Genomic DNA, 18,805 nt, shown 5'->3' with positions numbered 1-18,805 from the left:
TCACTAGATTTATCTTTCTTTTTTTTTTTTGTGACATTTCAAACATTTGCATAGATGTGTGTCCGCTTTGACGGCAATCATCGAGCTCATGGTGTATTTACCTCGAATCTCTAATGCTAAATGTTTGATGCAAAGATCATCTGTCACTCACACTTTGAGCAACACAGACTTTCCTTTTGTGTCTGTTTTTTCTCAGTCTTTTTTTTTTTTTTTTTTTTGTGATTCATTAATCCTGCACATTATTACTTAAAAATTTTGGGTCCAACTAATTCTCATGGCTCCTCTGGATGTGGAGAGGCAGCCAGGCATGGAGGAGCTGGCTCAGTCCTGCAACAGGAGGAGGAGTAGGAGAGGGGGGGAGGCAGAGGGGGAGCACAGATGTGGAGGGTCTGCAGGAGGGCCACCCAGATCTACACACCACTACTGTTTCAATGGAGCGTCAAGAGTAAAAAAAACTCTCACTCACTTACAGAGGGAACGAGCGCGCACACACACACACACGCTCACAAACAAAGCCACGACATTGCCTTAAGTCACAATCTAAATTGGCTCCCAAGGGCATACCGACTACCTTGTTCACCAAAGGCATTGTGTATGTTTTCTGAGTGCTTAGCATATGCTGCTGTAACCTGAGATCTCTCTCTCTCTCTCTCTAGTTGCCTCTCTCGCTGTCTGCCTAGCACACATGCATGCACATGTACACAAACACACAATGTTGCTCGAAGTTGCTCTGTTTTCTCCCTTTGCGCATTTCCCATCAGGCCCTTAATTAAATTCAAAATAGTTCACATCTACCTATTAAAGCATGTTGTTGCACCAGCCGCCCACGAAGCCTGTTAAAAGAGACAGATAGAAGGAGCGTGATGGGGTTGATGGGTTGAGAGAGACGTTGTCTTTGAGAAGGAAAGGAGGAGGTGGCGGAAGATATAGCAGAAACTTTAAGGAGGTCGTCTAAGATCACAAGAAATACAGAGTGTCAAATCTGCTTTTTCCATTACCGTGTAAGACTGATGTTTGAAAACGGTTTAGTGCACTGATTTTTCTTACTAGCCTCAATATAAGTTGTTAGTTCTTATTCGACCCACAAGAAGTTTGACACACAGTCAAACAAACACGTTGAATACATCATGGGACAAAATACAGTAAAGGGCTTTAAATCATCATCATGATTCATGTGATACTCTTCTCATATAGCTGGTACCAAATATTGCTAATTTTGTACCAGAAAAAAAAAAAGGGTTTCTTAACAAAATTCCCGGGAAATGTCATCAAACGCGTCACTACTTGAAACTAATGAGGGTTACGTGAACCAAAGTGCCGAGAAGAAAAAGGAGAGGTCTGTTCTGTACCCAGATAAAAGACGAAGACAGTGAGATTTCAGACAGCAGTGAAAAGATTGAGAGGTGGAACTGACACCAATAACTGAATTCCAGACTTGACCTTTTTGGTAAGTTTTGAATTTTTTTGCAATGTATCGCATCGCCACAGAATCACTGACTTGTGACATTATAATAAACATCCGTATCGAATCACGCTGCTTCGTATTGTATCGTTAATGACACCCACACGTCTTATTATGTTTCGGCCCAGAAACTACTCAGTACGGTTTGGATTAAAAAAAAAGAAAAAAAAAAAGGCTGTGCTTATCGGGCGAGACCCTCACCACCCCGAACAGACTCTCACTCATATACTGCGTCACCTTTGACGAGAAATGGACTTGGCATTGCATGGTCCACGTCGTCTGACTACTCAAAGCACTTTCACACAGCAGGTCGACCCTTCACATTAACACCATTCACACCCTGACGGTAGAGGCTGCGCTGTAAAGTAATCCATTCACACACATTCGCATGGCGTTGACGCTGTAGCACAAGCATTTCGGGGTTCAGTGTGTTACCTGAGGACACATCGGCATGTGACTGTTTGGTTACGAAACCACAGATTCTACCACTGAGCCACAGGTCGAGGAATATATTCGCTTAGGAGGTTTTCAACAGAAATCATAAGGGTGCATCTTTAAAAAAAACATATTCTCTTAATAATACTTCAATTCTTTTCTAGCTGAATATGTAATTATTAAAACAGCAAACACTCAAAGGTAAAAGCAGGTTATTGCTCTGGCAGACTAAAATACCAAAGAATAGCTACCGACACTCGGTTGGATCTACTACATCTATGATTTGATATCAACGCACGCTGCAGAGTAATGGAAATCGCTAACATTTTAAGACAGTCTAACCTTTCCTGTGTTTACCTTATTAAAGAGTGTGTACCTTAACTGGTAGTGCAATACACAGAAGGGGAACAACAGTGGTTATAAAGCTGGCAGTGTTTAAGCAGGCGAACAGTAAAGTAATAGGCAAGAGCAGTGAAGTGTTGATTCTACAAAAGATGCGGGGGGAAAATTGCACCTTAGAGCACACACACACACAGACACACACACACACACACTCCCTCCCCCTCCTCAATATACTCCCACAACACGGCCGGCTGCCTGGCAGCCGAAGTTAACATTTTCAGAGAAAATATTCCTTGCCTCCAATAGTCCGATGTAATTCATTTTCCATCTCTGTTCATTAATCATTGTTAAAATTAGTGATCCATTTCTTCCACTCTGCCATCTGCACTCAGCTTCCTAACAAACATGACACCTCGGCGCATAATAAAAGCTGACAGCTACTAGGAGGCCTTTCCAAGCAGCTTTCTGCATATGTGCACCTCCACGACTTGATGCTGTTGTCAGACAAAAGTGGGTTATTTAGGCCGCTGGCTGGAGAGCACGCAATATGAACACACACGTACATACTCAAACATATATGGACATGTAGATTCATGTGCACATGTACACTTTGTATCCAAGACTTTACAGCTGCACGTCACATCAAAGAGGACACAAATGATCTGAGAAGCTATTGTTGTATGCACCAACACACACACCAAACAACAGATGTGCCTAACCTTGAGTGGAATGTGCTAAAACCCTGATAAGGAAAATCTGCCTCCTATTTCTCGCCGGACAGAAAAGTGGAGCAAACAAGAAAAAAGGGAATGATTAAAAAAGAGCGATCACTAAGGGAGCGAAAGAAACAGAGCGCCTCTAAAGTGTCTTGTTTACCCTTACAAGCTTTTTGCTTTAACATCCGCTGGAGCGGTGTTGTACTTTTCCATTTGAATTTGCTTCCAGCAGCTGTGGCGTTTGTGTGTATTTGTTGTGATACTGAGAATCAGCTACACCCTGATCTTAACTCAGCTGGGAGGCCAGGCAGGCAGAGTGGGATAGAGGGAAAAGAAGAGAGAAAAGGTTAAGAGGGAGTAAGTCAAAGAGGTCACCCGGGCCTCGAAAACACCTATTTGATTCACATTTTTAAAAAAACAAGATGGAAGCCCTGATGCCCCTTCAGACAGCGAGTAAAGCCAACACGAGGAGTGAGACCCTAAAAAATGAAATAAAAATCTATGATTTTAGCTCCATTTATGGCTGGAAGACACGAAACAAAGAGGTTCAAAAACCTGAGTAAACGGCTACGAGTCATATTGTGCCACCTTGCTATGATGTGACTTATTCATGATTAAATGTGTGGTGTACTCAACTGTCTGTGAGTTGCCTTTTCATGTTAAAAATGCAACAAAATATATTTCAAAGAATCATTGAAAAATTCAGTGGGACTCTGAATGCCACCCAAGCCTCTCTCTCTCTCTCTCTCTCTCTCCCTCTCTCTCTCTCTCTCTCTCTCCCTCTCTCTCTCTCTCTCTCTCTCTCTCTCTCTCTCTCTCTCTCTCACACACACACACACACACACAAGCACAGCTTACTCACGGTACCTTCCCCTACTCTCTTGTTAACACCCCCCCTCACCACCAAACTGTCCCCCCATCCATCCCCACACACACACACACGCACACACACACACACACTGTCAGGATCCCTCCCTGGCGAGGTGTGTGTGTCTCTGCCTGAGGCACAGCACATTAATCTATATAATGCCCTCAAAGAGAAGGCTTTTTCACACCGCTAACTGCCAAGGACTACGAGGGGCAGCGGCTGAGCCATGATTCAGCTGTTATCCCAACTGGCGTCCCCTGCGCACACAGGCTCTTGCGCACACGCACACACACATACACACACACCCATATAAATGTGATACCAAACCACTCTCCACTCATACACAGTATGTTTGCAAGAAAACACACATATTCATCCTCCTCTGGCATGGAAGAGAACACAGACACCTTCGTGAGCTCACACCGGGACGCAGTAAGAGAAGTTATTATTGAACCAAAATATAATTGTAGGGTTTTTTTTTAGTAAAACGTGGAACATGTTAAAATGCATTCTTGGATTCTTCTTTGTATTTTTAATTCAAAGACGATTCAAACAACCATGGCGACAGTTTAAGACATATTTCTTTAAGGGAACGCTCTTATGGATGGTTGTTCATGAAAAAATGGCGCTTACATCAAGATTCTTTGGTCAAATTAAAATGGTTTGGTTGCAAAAAAAAAAAACTAGTCAGCCACCTTTGTTATTAAATAAAACTGATTTATTGGTAAAAACACATAAAGTGGCATATTCCTGCAGCCCTGGTGAGCAGTGATCCTTTTAACCCTGTGTGAGATAAGAGTCACTGTTTTATATATAAAAGTGTGCAGCTGCAAACATCAACATTTCTCACAGAGACTGATAACATTCAGAAGCTTCCAAACAAACCCATTCAGGGAAAGCTACCGTCTATAAAGGAGCTCCGTCACCCTCTGCAGACGCCCGAGAAGAAGAGGCTTTACTGATGTTACCTTGCAGGATTCCTTGGCTTCACCAGCCTCATATTTCAGACTCTAACCTCCTGCCAGTGTGCGAAGTTGCCCAGTGCAGATTTAATATTCATTTGTTGCTCGGAGGGCCACAAAACAGACAGCTCGGAGCGGTGATTGGAGGGCCAGTGCTCAGAGACAGACGGCGAGCAGAAGAGCAGCTAAATCATCTTGACATTCACCGAGAAGTAGCCACACAGAAAGCTAGTGCTGCTGTTAGTTCTCCCATCGACTAATTTGGTTCTACTTAACCCCTAAACACCCCATGTGCGCGCACACACACAACCACACACACACACACAGGAGTGGACACAAGGCAAACACAGGCTGACACACACACATACACACACACACGCACACACACACACACAGCTCACAGTGACACATTTAATTCCAGGTTCTGGGCACATCTGAATTACAGCAGGCTGATGAGGGAGAGAGGGCCAGGCCCCTCCGGACTGATTAGCATCATTTAAGAAAGCCTTCCTTTTTTTTTTCTGCCCGTCTAGGCGACCTCTCTCTGCCTCCCTCTCTCGCTCTGACACTCGCCAGGGCGACCCACCCATCTCCCAGTCTACAATATGGGTGGCATCCCCGCCAGCACAAGTCAATATGGAGTACACTCATTTACATCTAACACAGGAGAACAACTCGAGTGCCAGAGCCTCTGGAGCCAGTTTTATTCCTTCAAGTATTCCCGGTGTTAGCTTTAGATTCTGTTTGCTAAAATGTGGACAGAAGGACATAACTAACGCATATATACGTCAGGCGCCATATGATGCAGTTTTTTTCTGCGTGTGTAAAGTAAATAAGACAGAGCCTGTTTTATTTGTGCATATTTCCCCCCTTCTAAATTATATAAGCCTTGCACATGGCTTAAAATTTTGTAAAGCTTTTCTCAAAATCCTTCTTATGGTTGCCATTCTGTGCCAAAAAGTTCATCTGGCCTGTAAATTTAAGCATGGATTACAAATATTCAAATCATGAGCTTACTGTTCAAATAAACATTTCCAACAGGGAGGGGAAAAGTTGCAAGGCATACACTTTCAGCATAATTCCTCCTCTGGCACCTCCCCTCCCCTTGCTCCTAATAAAACAACCACACACACAAAAAAAAAAAAAAAAAAAAAAAAAAAAAAAAGAGCAAGGGAAGAAAAGGGGGGTTAGGGGTGGGCTGGGGGGACAGAATGCAAAAACAAAAGAGAGAGTTAAAAGTTTGCCGTCTTCATTTACCGTGCGGCTGGATAAACAGTGTTGATGAAATATGTAATTAATGTAATTGTAACCACCTATGCAATTACAGTCAGCCGGGTGGGCTCGGCTGTGGCCCCGGTACACCCTGCCATAGGACAATAGGGCGCCTTATTACAGTTTTAAACGGGGGGAGGGGAGGGGGGGTGAAAAATAGGGGAGGCTTAAGCTGGTCAGCTGCTCACCACATGGTAGAAATAATAAGGACTGAAGTCACAATCATTTCAGCTTTGGTTTCGCTCCACTTTAAAGCGGACAACACAAATACAGAGTGGACATCCGGACGTCTGTGAGAAAACAGCGTCTGTCACGTCCACGACCTCGGGTCACGGGGTCAGAGAACGCTGAATGTGACAGTATCATATGTTATTAGATTATTATGGCTTATGCATTTAGAAGGAACATACTGTTGTTCCAGGGTAAGAAGATTTGAAGTGCTTGATCACATTTTTGGTAGTTTAATCTGAAATGCTGCACGTCATGTTATGATTTGGTGAAGTTATTAAAGTGAAATTAGTGAATTGTGACCTGTGAAAGCAGTTCAAGTCCAAACTTTTCGCTTTTAAATTCGACAAGAAAAACAGGTGCTCTCAATCAGTCGCTTCAACTTTTTGACACTGAAGTAGGAAAACTTTCTCAAAACATGAAACGCTCAAGTTTTAGGGGTGCATTTTAAAAACACCAAACCTGGAGATACGTCACTATGAAATGTAAAGATCCAGAGGAGGGAAATATCTAGGGTATTTAAAGGCCCTGAAAAAAGATCCACCACTCGTACCCAACATACTTCTCCAAGTGAATTCGTCTTTTCTACGTGTGCAGAATGACCACCTGCTTTCACCCCAACCTGCAAACAACCGAACCCACTGAAAGTAAAAGCGCTTGTCTCGCACAGTTTAAACGATAAAAGCAGGAAAAAGCAGCATCAGCGTGGACAGACTGTTTATCTTCACCTGGCGAAAGAAGAGTCCCGGTTTGTCGCAGGCCGCTGTCAGCCGCTGTTATCCTAAGGATTAAAATAGACTTTTCTGTGCTGCCCGCCCCTGCCCGGCATTAAAGTCTTTCACATTTGCAAAATTGCAAACAGATGCAACTCAAGTACCTGCAAATAATCTGCCAAGACCAATTTCAAAAGGGAGATTTCAGAATATGTGGGAGTCATTAGAGGGAGTATTATTTCAGCGATGAGTGCGAGAGGGCCAGCCGTGTTTCACCCAACCAGATGGGTTCTGCTGCCTTTTATTCAGGAAGAAAGAAGCCGACGTGTTCTTCATCTCCTCCGCCCCCCCACCCCAACACCCCCCCACCCAAATGAAGATATATAACGTGTATGAAACAATTACGGCAGAATATTGGAAGTTTCAGAAGCAACCAAAGAATGTCAGATTTCCTTTCGAGTTTCTCAAAACAATCTTTTCATCTTCTTCCCAGTGAGGATGCTTTCGAACAGGGGGGGGGGTGCATGGAAGGTGTGTGTGTGTGGGGGGGGGGGGACTTTCAGTGTAAACCAGGAAACAGACACAGAGATCTGAGGCTTTTTATTGTTTTGTATTGAGTGTTAAATATGAAAAAGAATTAAAAAGGTAGACGCCTTAAAAGGGGCCTGTGGCGTATGTAAATGAAATATGTTTCGGAGCCGTAATTTGCGACTGCTGCTGTTGTTATTTTTCAGACGGTTATCTGAAGTTTTTCTGGTCGCCTCAGCGCGGCTTTAAAGAGACGCACAACAAAGCGTTCACCAATTAAAGACGATTTCTTCACAAAGAACTGCAGCAAACTTCATTAGATTCTCCGTCGAGCCGCTGACAAAAAGCCTATCAGAATGCATCTTTAAGTGTTCGTAATGAATAATGCATAATCAAAAAGACACTTTTTCCTCTCTTCTCACACTCGCCTTCCACGACTTCCACCAGGCCTTATAACAAATGACATGTTTACATCAAATGGAACTTGATTAGGTGACTATTGCTAGTAGGTTATTAGTGCTAGTGGGGAAGCTGAAGAACAATCTAAGGCACTTTAAAAAAAAATGATCAAAATCACCAAGCCCTTGAAACAATACACATTCAATCAAATTCTTCATAATTGTAACAGTAGGAAGCATTTTAGGCATTCCACCCACAACAAACAGGCTTTGTTCTCCTGTTATGAGAGGCAGCGAGGGGACACAATCAAGTGCGTGAGAAAGCCAGGAACGCAGGATTTCAAGCAATTCCTCCCTCTTTCTCTCTTTCTATACGCCCCCCCCCCCCCCCATCCCTCGCTTTATTTCAGGGTCGCCCATATTATTTGCTTCCTGTCTCATTGTAGCTGGCAAAAAGAGAATTTGGTAATTGAGTGGTACAGAACATGTGCCCTCCCTGCTCGCAGATGACAGATGGATTATAAAAACTTCAAAGGCGAGCATTTGGAGCACCAGGGGAGAGATGCTAGGTATTTGAACTATGATTCTTTACCCAGGAGACAATGACTGCCTGACATGGTGCATACATCAAGGAATAGTGCAACAGCACAGACATAATCCAACGCACACACACGTACCCCTCCTTTTACACTCTTCTCTCTCTCTCTCTCTCTCTTCTTCTCCTGTGCTATATATTTAACATCCTGTTCTGAGGAACTTTGCGCCAAGCTCGGGGAACAGAACAAGTGGGGGGTAATGCTGCGAGACTGAGGAGAGGGAGAGAGAGAGAGAGAGAGAGAGAGAGAGAGGAGGCGGCATTGCAAAGATCTTCACTTTTCTTTGAGTGACTTTTTCTCAGTTTTTTAAACGTTGGTATTTATTTAACGTGGTTGGTCAAAATAATAAGAATTTAGCTTTAGCGGTTGCTTTGTGTTTTTAAAAAAAAAAAAAAAACTACAGCAGCCAGATTAGCCAGCCTCGTGGAAACTCTAAGCACTACTGTACGGTAAGTGAAGGGGAGAATGGTGGGCGGCGACGCCTATAATCATCTTATAAGCATGATTTATGAAAAGGGCCATCTGCTTTGCCTTACTTAAGCACGGAGGCAACCTTTAATAATATAAGGACATGAGGAGAGGAGGGGACAGTGGGGGGTGAGTACAGGGGAGGGAGGGGGGAGACTGTTTCCCACACACAAACAAACACAAAGATTCCAACAAACCGATAACCCAAATTCAACCCTCCGTTCTTCTTCTTCTTCTTCTTCCTGTCTCCCTCCTCTCCAGCATCCAGCCACTAGGTCAGATGGCAGCTAATCACTGTTGACCTCCCCTGTCACACCATTTAACCCCGGCCCCTCCCCTTGACCCTGAAGGAATTAGCAGCCTCATTGTAACACACACACACACACACACACACACACTTGCATACAATCGCACAAAGCACCTTGCAAAAAGAGGGAAAAGTACCTCCAACCGTGCTCCCCTCACTTCTTAGCGTCAGAGTTTAGCAAGAGTCACAAAAACACTCTGATTTATTGATCAGTTTATAACAAATCATTTGTGACACTCCGACCACTTGTTCTACCGTCCGCTATCAAGAACAAATGATTACCTCTGAAGACCTGGAATCAGTGACTTGTGGTCTCTTTCTGGGTCAAAACGGACCGACAGATTTGGAGCAGATTGCGGCATCGACAAATTAATCTCGGAGTTTTCTCAGCGATAAATGTTTTGGCTCTTCGTGAAACAGTAAAAAAAAAAAAGTGAAAGCAACAAATCAGCTTCACACAAAGAAACACAACAACCTTTAAGATATAAGTAACTTAAACCATCAACGGCTCCTCAAATTAGAAAAAAATAAATGTGTTTTTTCGTCGAAATAAAAGTTGTTTAAAAGGTTGTCATGATACTGAAATGTTAAACTTCAATATGATACGAGTAAAACAAAATTCAGTATAACAGCAACCAAAACTTCAGTCCTATTCATCCACATTTTGAATAATAACCACACTGCACATTAAGTTCCCTGGATTGTGTATCCCTCATCATCATTTCATATTCACTTCTTTCTTGTCTATTTTTGTCCATGCACATTTCTGTATCCATGGAACCATCGAAAATGAGACGACACAACTGAAGGGTTAAAAAGATCATAGTCATTTAAAAAGCTTCTGAACTTTTCAATACTATTGGTTACTGACATATAAAACGTTGCATTGTTTTAAAATTTCGGATCGCAAACTTAAAAAACCTCATTTATTTATTTGAAGGAAAAAAGCCTTTTTTAAATTCAAGGTTTATTTTTTTTTTTTTTATACAAAGTGTCCGGGGCCTTTGAACAAATTAAAAGAACAAACTTTAAAATAGAACATGTCATATATGAAGAAAATAGCTCGTGTTCACATGAGTGTGAAGCTCTGACTTGATTGGCATTTACGCCCCAGCAGCTGACCTCTGACCTCGCTGTGACCTGGAAACGGCTCCCGGTGCGACCTTAAGGAGCGAGGGCAGCGGCAGAGCTGGGCGGGTGAGATGAGCGGTGGTGATGTGGTGGAGGCGGTTGGGGGGGGGGGGGTCATAATGAGGCCATACGGTATACGCCATTGTTCTACAAGCCACACACACATTTCCACATGTGTAAAGACACACTCTTCCCCCCCTCCTTCCGTGTGGTCACCTTTTCAGTGTCCATCAGGATTGTCGGCCTAATCCTCGTCGGATCATCTCATCAATGCCGAGGCTGTTTATGTGTAATGGATCCCATCTAACTCCCTCCTTCTCTAACACCCCCCCCCCCCCCCCCCTTTGCCCCTTTAACCCTCCCACTACTCCTTCCTTCACAGAACAGTTCCTTAAAGGAATCCATCAAACTTTCATTCCTTTTGTTTTAAGTGAAGAATAAGCTTCACCACTCTGCTGCTTTATTTTCATGGAATTAAATATATCGTGTGGATATTTCTGCAAATACAGCAAATCTTCTTTGTGTGTTCTGTCATACTTTATTTATTCAACAATAACTGAAAAATGATATTTCAAGCTGACGAGTTTCTTTAAAAAATAAATGCAGTGCTAAGTCAACTTGTAGATAGCGAACAGATTGACAGAATTTTAATTAAAAATCAAGATACTGCTTGTTTGTCCTTCAAGGATTGAACCAAACGTATCGATATTGTTATTATTGTCGTAAAGTCAAAGCCGTATTTCTCATACAGCTCTCTTTTGAGCACGGGAGAATTCAAAATAAATTCCAGATTTCGAGCTTGAAACTTATAATTTTCCTGACAAACCTGTCATGGAAACTGTATAATGTCTTTCCACCCTTCTCATCCTTCCTCGGTCTCTTCATCCTCCTCCTCGTCGAAGCCTCGCAGCATGTGTAAGCAGAAGCACACGTGCTCCCCTCGCCCTCATTACCAGCTAACTACGCTGATAGATTAAAAGCGTGTACAGAGAGGAAGACAGAGAAAGAGAAAGAGAAGAGAAAGAGAGGAAAAGAAAGAGGAGGAAGAGGTGGGGGGGAGAGAGAGGAACAGGCCGAACCTCCATAATTAAGATCACTTCACAGATTACCTCCGGCAACAAAAGCGCGGCAAGCGGCCGCCCGCAGACACAGAAATTGGATGAAAAAGGGGTGTTGAGGAGGAGAGTGACCTCCGCTGCTCTCCGTCAGGCTCCACATGAACAAGAGCCACGGCTGGATCAAATGCTGCTCCCAGCAGTAACTGACACACATACACACACACACATACACACACACACACACACACACACACAGTCATGACAGGTAGTGGTAGGTACTGTAGAGTCTGAGAGACAGCGGAGCAAGGGAAAGCAGACGTATAAAAGGCTGACATGCACACAGGGGATTCTGCACCTGACGGCTCACATTTTATTCCAGGCCACATGTGAAAACACACACACACACACACACACACACACACACACACACACACACACACACACACACTTGCACATCTCTGCTTAGCACACTACCTGTAGAGGTAGACCAGCACTCCTCTAAACGGGACTCAGACGACAAACACAATTCATGATAAACAAGCCGATTTTGGACTCAATTTTCTTTACCGTCATAACAAAGAAAATTCCCACATTTCGACAACGCTCAGGACCATGTTGCCAGATTTTTCTCTCCTGTGACTTAACTTAACCATAAATCTGTGTGGAAGATGTTACGAAAATCGTAAATATCAAACATCCTCAGTCGTCTGGACAGAAACCCGAGAGAAGTGTCCACGCTCGCTCTGTGAATGATCAACGTGGAGCAACCACTGAAACAAACTGTATTTACCCCAGATCACGCTGTAACGCGTGTACCCGGTCGACAGGCTCAACAACTTCATCAATAGCTTAATTTTTGTGAAGTTTTAGTCCAAAATGTATCATCTCCAGTTTTTCCTGTCCAACGTCTGCCATGTTGTTTAACTCTAAAATCCCTTTTGGCAGAGAGATGTTTTCCCAGATTTCGAGTTCTGAAAGTCTAATGAATCTACCAGTGGGTGGTGTTCTGCAGTTGGTCCAATCGTAGCTCTGCTCACACTAAAGGAACCAAACTGTTTAACACCTATTAGGATTTGATAATGATGGGAGTGTGAGCCAGAATTAAGTCTGAATAAACTAATCTGGGAAGGATAAATTAACTTTAAACAACTCCAAAAGGTCTCGTTTCCTGAGATAGCCTTGTTAATTAATTATGGTTACAATTTAGCTGCATTCAAACATTTCAATTCTCTGTTCGTGCTCGTCTTGACACAACCCTCGGTACGCTTCAGAAAAGAAAGGAGCTGATTTAAAATGATCACTATGACTCTGATGTGATGCTTTTTGTCAACATTAAGAAGTCAGTTTGTTCCATAAATCTGAAATGGAAGTGTTCTCATCAATGTTAGAGCGACATCTGCAGAATTATTCTCCATAATCTTTGCTTCGCGCCTTCGTCAGTTTCTGTGTTCTTCTGCATCCGCTCACCTCGCCCTCCTCAGTCCACCTCACTCCTGCCACGCAAAACAAACCCTGATCTCCGGCGAGCAGAGGGGAGGCCATTTACTCTAATCACAGGGATCCAGCAAGAGCGCCTCAAAGCCCTCGGGGGCTGATCGGCAATCAGAGAGACGGAGGCCACGAGGGAGCGGGAGAGAGAGAGAGATAAACTCGACCACAACTTCGGTTTGTGGAGCAAACCTCTCCGTTCTCTAATGTGAAGCAGTTCTACCGGGAGCTTGTCCTATTGGAGGAGTGTTCTTCCCAAAATGGACTAACTTCTGGTCAAGGGGTCAAAAGGAAGAATGAAAACACCGAGTTGGAACAGAGGGCGATGTAGAAGAGCAGACAACGTTAACTTTTTTAATATTTGCAAATCAACAGGTTAATTTCCGTCAAAGTGTGACTGTGGTTTGTTCAAACGTAATCTAACTTTAATAGTTTTGGCCTCATGATCAGATTTAAAAGCTGCATAAGCCTAAAACTAGTACAGCAAGTACCAGGAGGTGGGTTTGTAGAGCTTAATACGGGACACGTTGGATTGTTTCCATTGATTCAATGAAAGTCTTTGACTTTGCGTTGACATGAAAGACAACAGTAAAATGACTTTTCTTCTTCATGTGGCTAAAGTTCACATACATGATCGCATGCTCTCAGAGTCTCTTTATGTCATGTGGGCCTTTTAGCAAAATGCTAGCACATGCATGCTAACATACATCGACTTGTAACTATGCATCTGGTGAAATGTATATCAGATGTTCAGAATAAGTCTTTGTAATGCATCTGAAGGAAAGCATGAATGTGTGTGTGAAACTCACTGACTGTTGTTTTTTCACACTGTCTGCTCAGCTGTTAGCCTACACGCGGCTACATGTGCTACGAACAGTGCTGATGTTAAGAGCATCGTGAATTATGAAGTTCAGGCACTGCTGGGCAAATGAAATGATGACACAGTCTCTGAGTCACCCGAGCTTTTATTCTGCTTTAAATGTTCTGTAAAAGTTCGATATAAAATGGGCGCTGATGCGATATCTGTGACTGGCGATCAAATAGGCCAATAATATCAGCTGGTTGCTATTTTTGCTGAAAGGTTAGATGCTCCGCAACTCTCCAATAGTTTTTCTTTGCATTTATTTATATCATAAACATTTCTTTATATTGTTTATATTTTTAGTTAATTGTTAATATTTAATATCTACATTTAAGAGCACAGTCTACAACGGTTAAATTCCTTGTGTGTGAAACATACCTTACCAATAAAGCTGATTCTGAAGATATTTTACTGACAGCACTGAATGTCAATGATTTGAGTGTATACATATAGAATCAATAATAGTCCTTGGGCTATATCTACTGTAAATATAAATCCATATAAGAACTGACAAGATATTCGTCCAAGTCTAAAATGAAGTTCCAACAACTGTAACTGGCATACCTACAAATGTAAACTAAAGACATAAATATTGACAAGGTTTGCAGATTTATTTACCTCAACAACCAGTTTGTTGATGCCACTTATTAAGGTTATGTGGTATTTGGAAAAAAAATGTATTTTCTTTAAACCTGTTAAGTTGTCACACGTTTGCCCCCAGCACGTATTGCTCTTCAAACAATGATCTCTTTTTGCGATCTTAGGGGACTGAGAGAAAAAGTTATTTTATATGAGAAAGCTGGATGAGCAACTTGACCACCAATAGATTTGATTCAAACAGAACTAGTTGTGATGAACTTGAGCTTTTCTGTGAAACGTCAATGTGTCTGTATTTGTCCGAGCACACTGAGTAACTGTTGTTCTCTGCAGAATACAAACTCAGAAACAATTCAATTGTAAGTCGTCCATGTCCTCTTCCTGTTTCTTTAATGACTCCCCCATTTTTTTGGGACACATTTTGAACGGGTGAACTCACTCCCCCCGCTGTGAGCCTATCAGTAAATCAACAACATCATGGATGCAGAAACCCCTCAAGCCCCCCACCCCGATGCAGATCTGACAGTCCTGTTTACCAAAGCAGCCGACAGACAAGCTGAACAAGGGCCCGGGCACTTCCACTTAACTCTTCCCCCATTACTACGATTGGTGTGAACGACACAACAAAAGAGATAACATGCAGTTCTGAGCTGAAGAAAACAACCGCAGCTTACCATCAAGAATAATAATAATAAAAAAAGATGAAAACAAAAGAGAAAGACGAGGAGGAGGAGGGGGAGGGAGAGAGAAGAAGATGATGAGGTGAGCTGTTTGAAAATAAAAATATAAAAGATGATCTGTAAAAGCTGTTGGAAATTGCGGTAGATGTGTTAAAGGTGTCTCTTTTCGAGGGGGTGGGAGTATTTTCGTATGACTTACAAAGACGTATTAAAGGAAGGAGCTGGGCGTCGGGGGAATTCTCCCACGTCGAAGAGCTCTCTTTTTAGATTCAACCCCGGTAATAACACAGATAAATAATGGATAAATAGTATTTAGCTCCCACCTTGAACAACACTTTTTAAAGTAGTTCATAAAAGACTGACAGCTCGTGGTGAGCGAGCACACTTACACAAACACACGTGTGTGCGCACGGACATGTAATGTGTATTTTACCTAATTAAATAAAACAGCAGGTGGGATCTGATGATTGTTTGTGAGTGTGTGCGTGTGTCTTCGTCTATGTGCACTGACAGAAACAGAACAAGCAAAGAAGAAAAGGAAAGATCAAATATTTTGGATGAATTTCATTAAGTACACATTCATCATTAGCGGTTTTATCAGCGGCTGATTGTTGGTTTCGGGTGCATAACAGTGAGGGGCTGTGGTTACCAAAAACGTGTTGTTGTTTTTTTTAGAATGACGAGTCATGTGGCGTTTAGGAGTGGTTTTTGATTTGGACTTTATCTCCAGCAAAGAGCGTTAAGAAACCTGTACAGTCACTCCAAAAACCAAGTTCAATCAGTGATGTAGTTTGACCATACGGTCGCACGACATGCAGCAAAGGGACTCGAACACATACGAAAACAGGGGGCACGCAACATAACCGCTAGGCTGACCCCTAGTTCAGCTGCAGATTTGAAATATCTGTGGGCCGGCTGATGACCTGGTGCTCCTTTCTCCACTTTCTCTCCTGACGACCAAATATGTCCACTGTCCAATCCACAAAGAGGCCAAATACAAATCTTTTATTGCTGTTATTTTTAATATTTGGGATCCAGACTGAGGTTTCACCGAACTGAAGCCTGTAAAGTTGTTTACATAAGGAAGTGTTTCTAGGCAGGAAGTGTTAAATTGAATGTCATTTTGTCAGACATGTTATTGTCTGATACTGGTGTTAATGCGATGCAGGTTTTTATTTGCTTTTGAAGCAATCATTAGTTTACAGTCCCTAAGTTAGTCGAGTATTAAATAGAGGTCTTCTGCTGTCTTATGGAAATGATGTCCCGGAAAAAAAAAAAAAAAAAAAAAAGTATAGAAAGGACTTGTTTTTAGCTGTCCTGTCCTCAAAATGGGTCAGGAATAAACAAATACACATGTTTACCTTAACAAAAAAATAAATAAATAAAGACTCAGTAGCAGCCGTTTGCATCTCATGTGCAGCTCTGCCTTCGGAGACGTGGTCGCGGCTGCGCCAGGCGTTTACAGAAGGCTGTGTGTTTAAACGCCTGGAATGCTCATTTGCCTTTTGGGTTTACTTATTTACTTTTGCATAAATGGAGAACAGTAATGTGGTATTAAGGGGCTTCTCGGGGGGAAAGTTGTGAGAGTGAGTGTGTGTGTGTTTTTTTTTTATAATACGGGCTTCTTTAAATGCTTCCTCAGTTTGCTATATTAAGAAAGGTTGATGATTAATGCAGCATTGATCTAATTTCTCTTGATTAAAAAACATGAATTAGAAAAATAACCCTCCCCCCCACCAACACAAACAAACACTCACTCCCGTCCTCTCTTCCTCCCTCCCTCGCTCAAAGTCATCAGATAGAAAATGAGCATCCAGGCTAAAAAGAGCAACAAATAATCAGTAAATTCCCAATACCCAAATATGAAATGTAAAATGTCTGCCTCGATCAAGTCAAACGCAGTAATCGTACGCGCCAGCCTCAGCTGTACCACCACTTCTGTCACTTGGAATAAAAACCTAAACCTTTCAGGGCTTTCGATTGAGTCTTTAATTCAGCCTGATGTGACATTAAAACCCTTTGGTTGACTTCCACTGGCTGTGACAAATGTACCAGCGCTTAATAGAGGTGTGCAGACAGGCCGGCATTTCAGTGACTTTTATCAAACCGAATTTATCAAGGCAGGCTCCCAGGATCTGTGGCAGCAGCTTGTTGAGAAGGAAGCCCACAGATACCGTTAAGTACATCATCCCTCCTCTCTGTCTCGCTCCTTCTCCCCTTCTGCTCGCTGCCTTTCTCTCTAAGTGTTTTTTTCCCCCCTCCACTCTGTCCTGTCATCACTCTGCCTACTGTATATTTATCTCGTTCCTCTCTGCATACACCAGTCCATGGACGTTGTGCTGTGTCTGTTAATAATAACAATCCTAATTGTCTTCTCCAGTATTTTTTTTTAATGTGACCAATTAAGAGAAAATCAAACGTGTCAGAAATGACTCTCTGTACGTGAAAGTGTTAAAGTGTCATGAGTCACTGAAGCTCTTCACTGGAACTCCACGGAGCATGTTGGAATAGTTTTACATGTGTGAGCAGAGTCAGGCCCGAGAAGACGTCACAACGCTCAGATTTTTAATAAAAGGTCAAGAAATGTGAAGCTGATGTATCATCTGGAGAACTATTGAGTTTATTCATTCATGCTAGAAAAGGAGACAGTGGTGTGTTTGTTAGGAAGGAACTCGACAGTTTAAAATGGAGTTCATATTTGCTCCAGCTTCAGCCTGACTGGGACATGTTTGTCTGGAGGAGAGCGATGAGAAGGAACAATGAAGTCAGATGAAGATTAAAACAAAAATTACGTTTTGTTTTTTTTCCCCTTAGAATAAAGTTTAGATTTAATGTGTAAAATGTCTTTTAATTGTAATTTCTTCATCTTTCCATCCAGTTAAAGTTCATGTGTCATTTTCACGGAAGAAAGGAGAAGATGTGATATTGATGTAATTCAAAAGCAATTTTTTTTAAAGAAATGTACAAACCACAGCCTGCAGATTTCATCTGTAACGACTAATTGGTAACTAACCGGTATTCTAGAAAAGACTGGCAGAGGATATAAAGAGGAAGTGCAGGAGGAGGGGGAGGGGGGGGGGGATAAAAGAAATGACAGGAATAAATGAGAGATAAGAGTGGGAGAGAGGATGGAGAGACGGCCGAGGCTGTAGCGGGAGGGATGGAAGAAAAGAAGAGTGAACTGTTGGAGGGAGGAGTGCGATAAGGAGGCGTTTGAAGGGTCCTCTCAGATGCTGGGATTGCTTAGTTCAGCGCCGTCAGAGCCTCTGAGGTACTTGAACCTTGACTGCCTTTCCCTGCACCTCTCTGTCGAGCTGCTGCCCTGCAGGCCACCTGTAAACCGCTTTGACACATGATCCACTCCCACGGATGTGGAGTGGAAACACACACACACACACACACGCTCACACACACAGAACGAGAGAGCGAGCGAAAGAGAGAGAACCGCTGCTTGCAGGCAGCTTAGCGCGCACAAACACTCTAACACATCAACGATTGGTTGTTTTTTAACATTAGCACTCGATTAAAAACTGGATGTCCCACTTTTGAATGGAGGGCACGAACAAGAGAGCTACCTCAAAGTGCCTCTCGTATTGGCTGATGAAAAATAGACCCTTTTTTTCTTTTATATATCTCCCCTTAATGTCACTTCTGTATAGATCCTTTGTCAAAAAAAGAACAAATAATCTATCAT

The 18,805-nt window shown here is 42.6% G+C and overlaps 1 protein-coding gene across 3 annotated transcripts in view; it reads right to left on the bottom strand.

The window, feature by feature from the left end:
* znf536 (zinc finger protein 536) overlaps nucleotides 1–18,805 on the bottom strand; it is a 213,499-nt gene that overhangs the window by 178,545 nt on the left and 16,149 nt on the right. The gene's annotated exons all lie outside the window — the stretch shown is intronic.

This window comes from Symphodus melops (assembly GCF_947650265.1).
Source record: "Symphodus melops genome assembly, chromosome: 3".
Lineage (NCBI taxonomy): Eukaryota > Metazoa > Chordata > Actinopteri > Labriformes > Labridae > Symphodus > Symphodus melops.
This window is presented reverse-complemented; position numbering and strand designations above follow the sequence as displayed.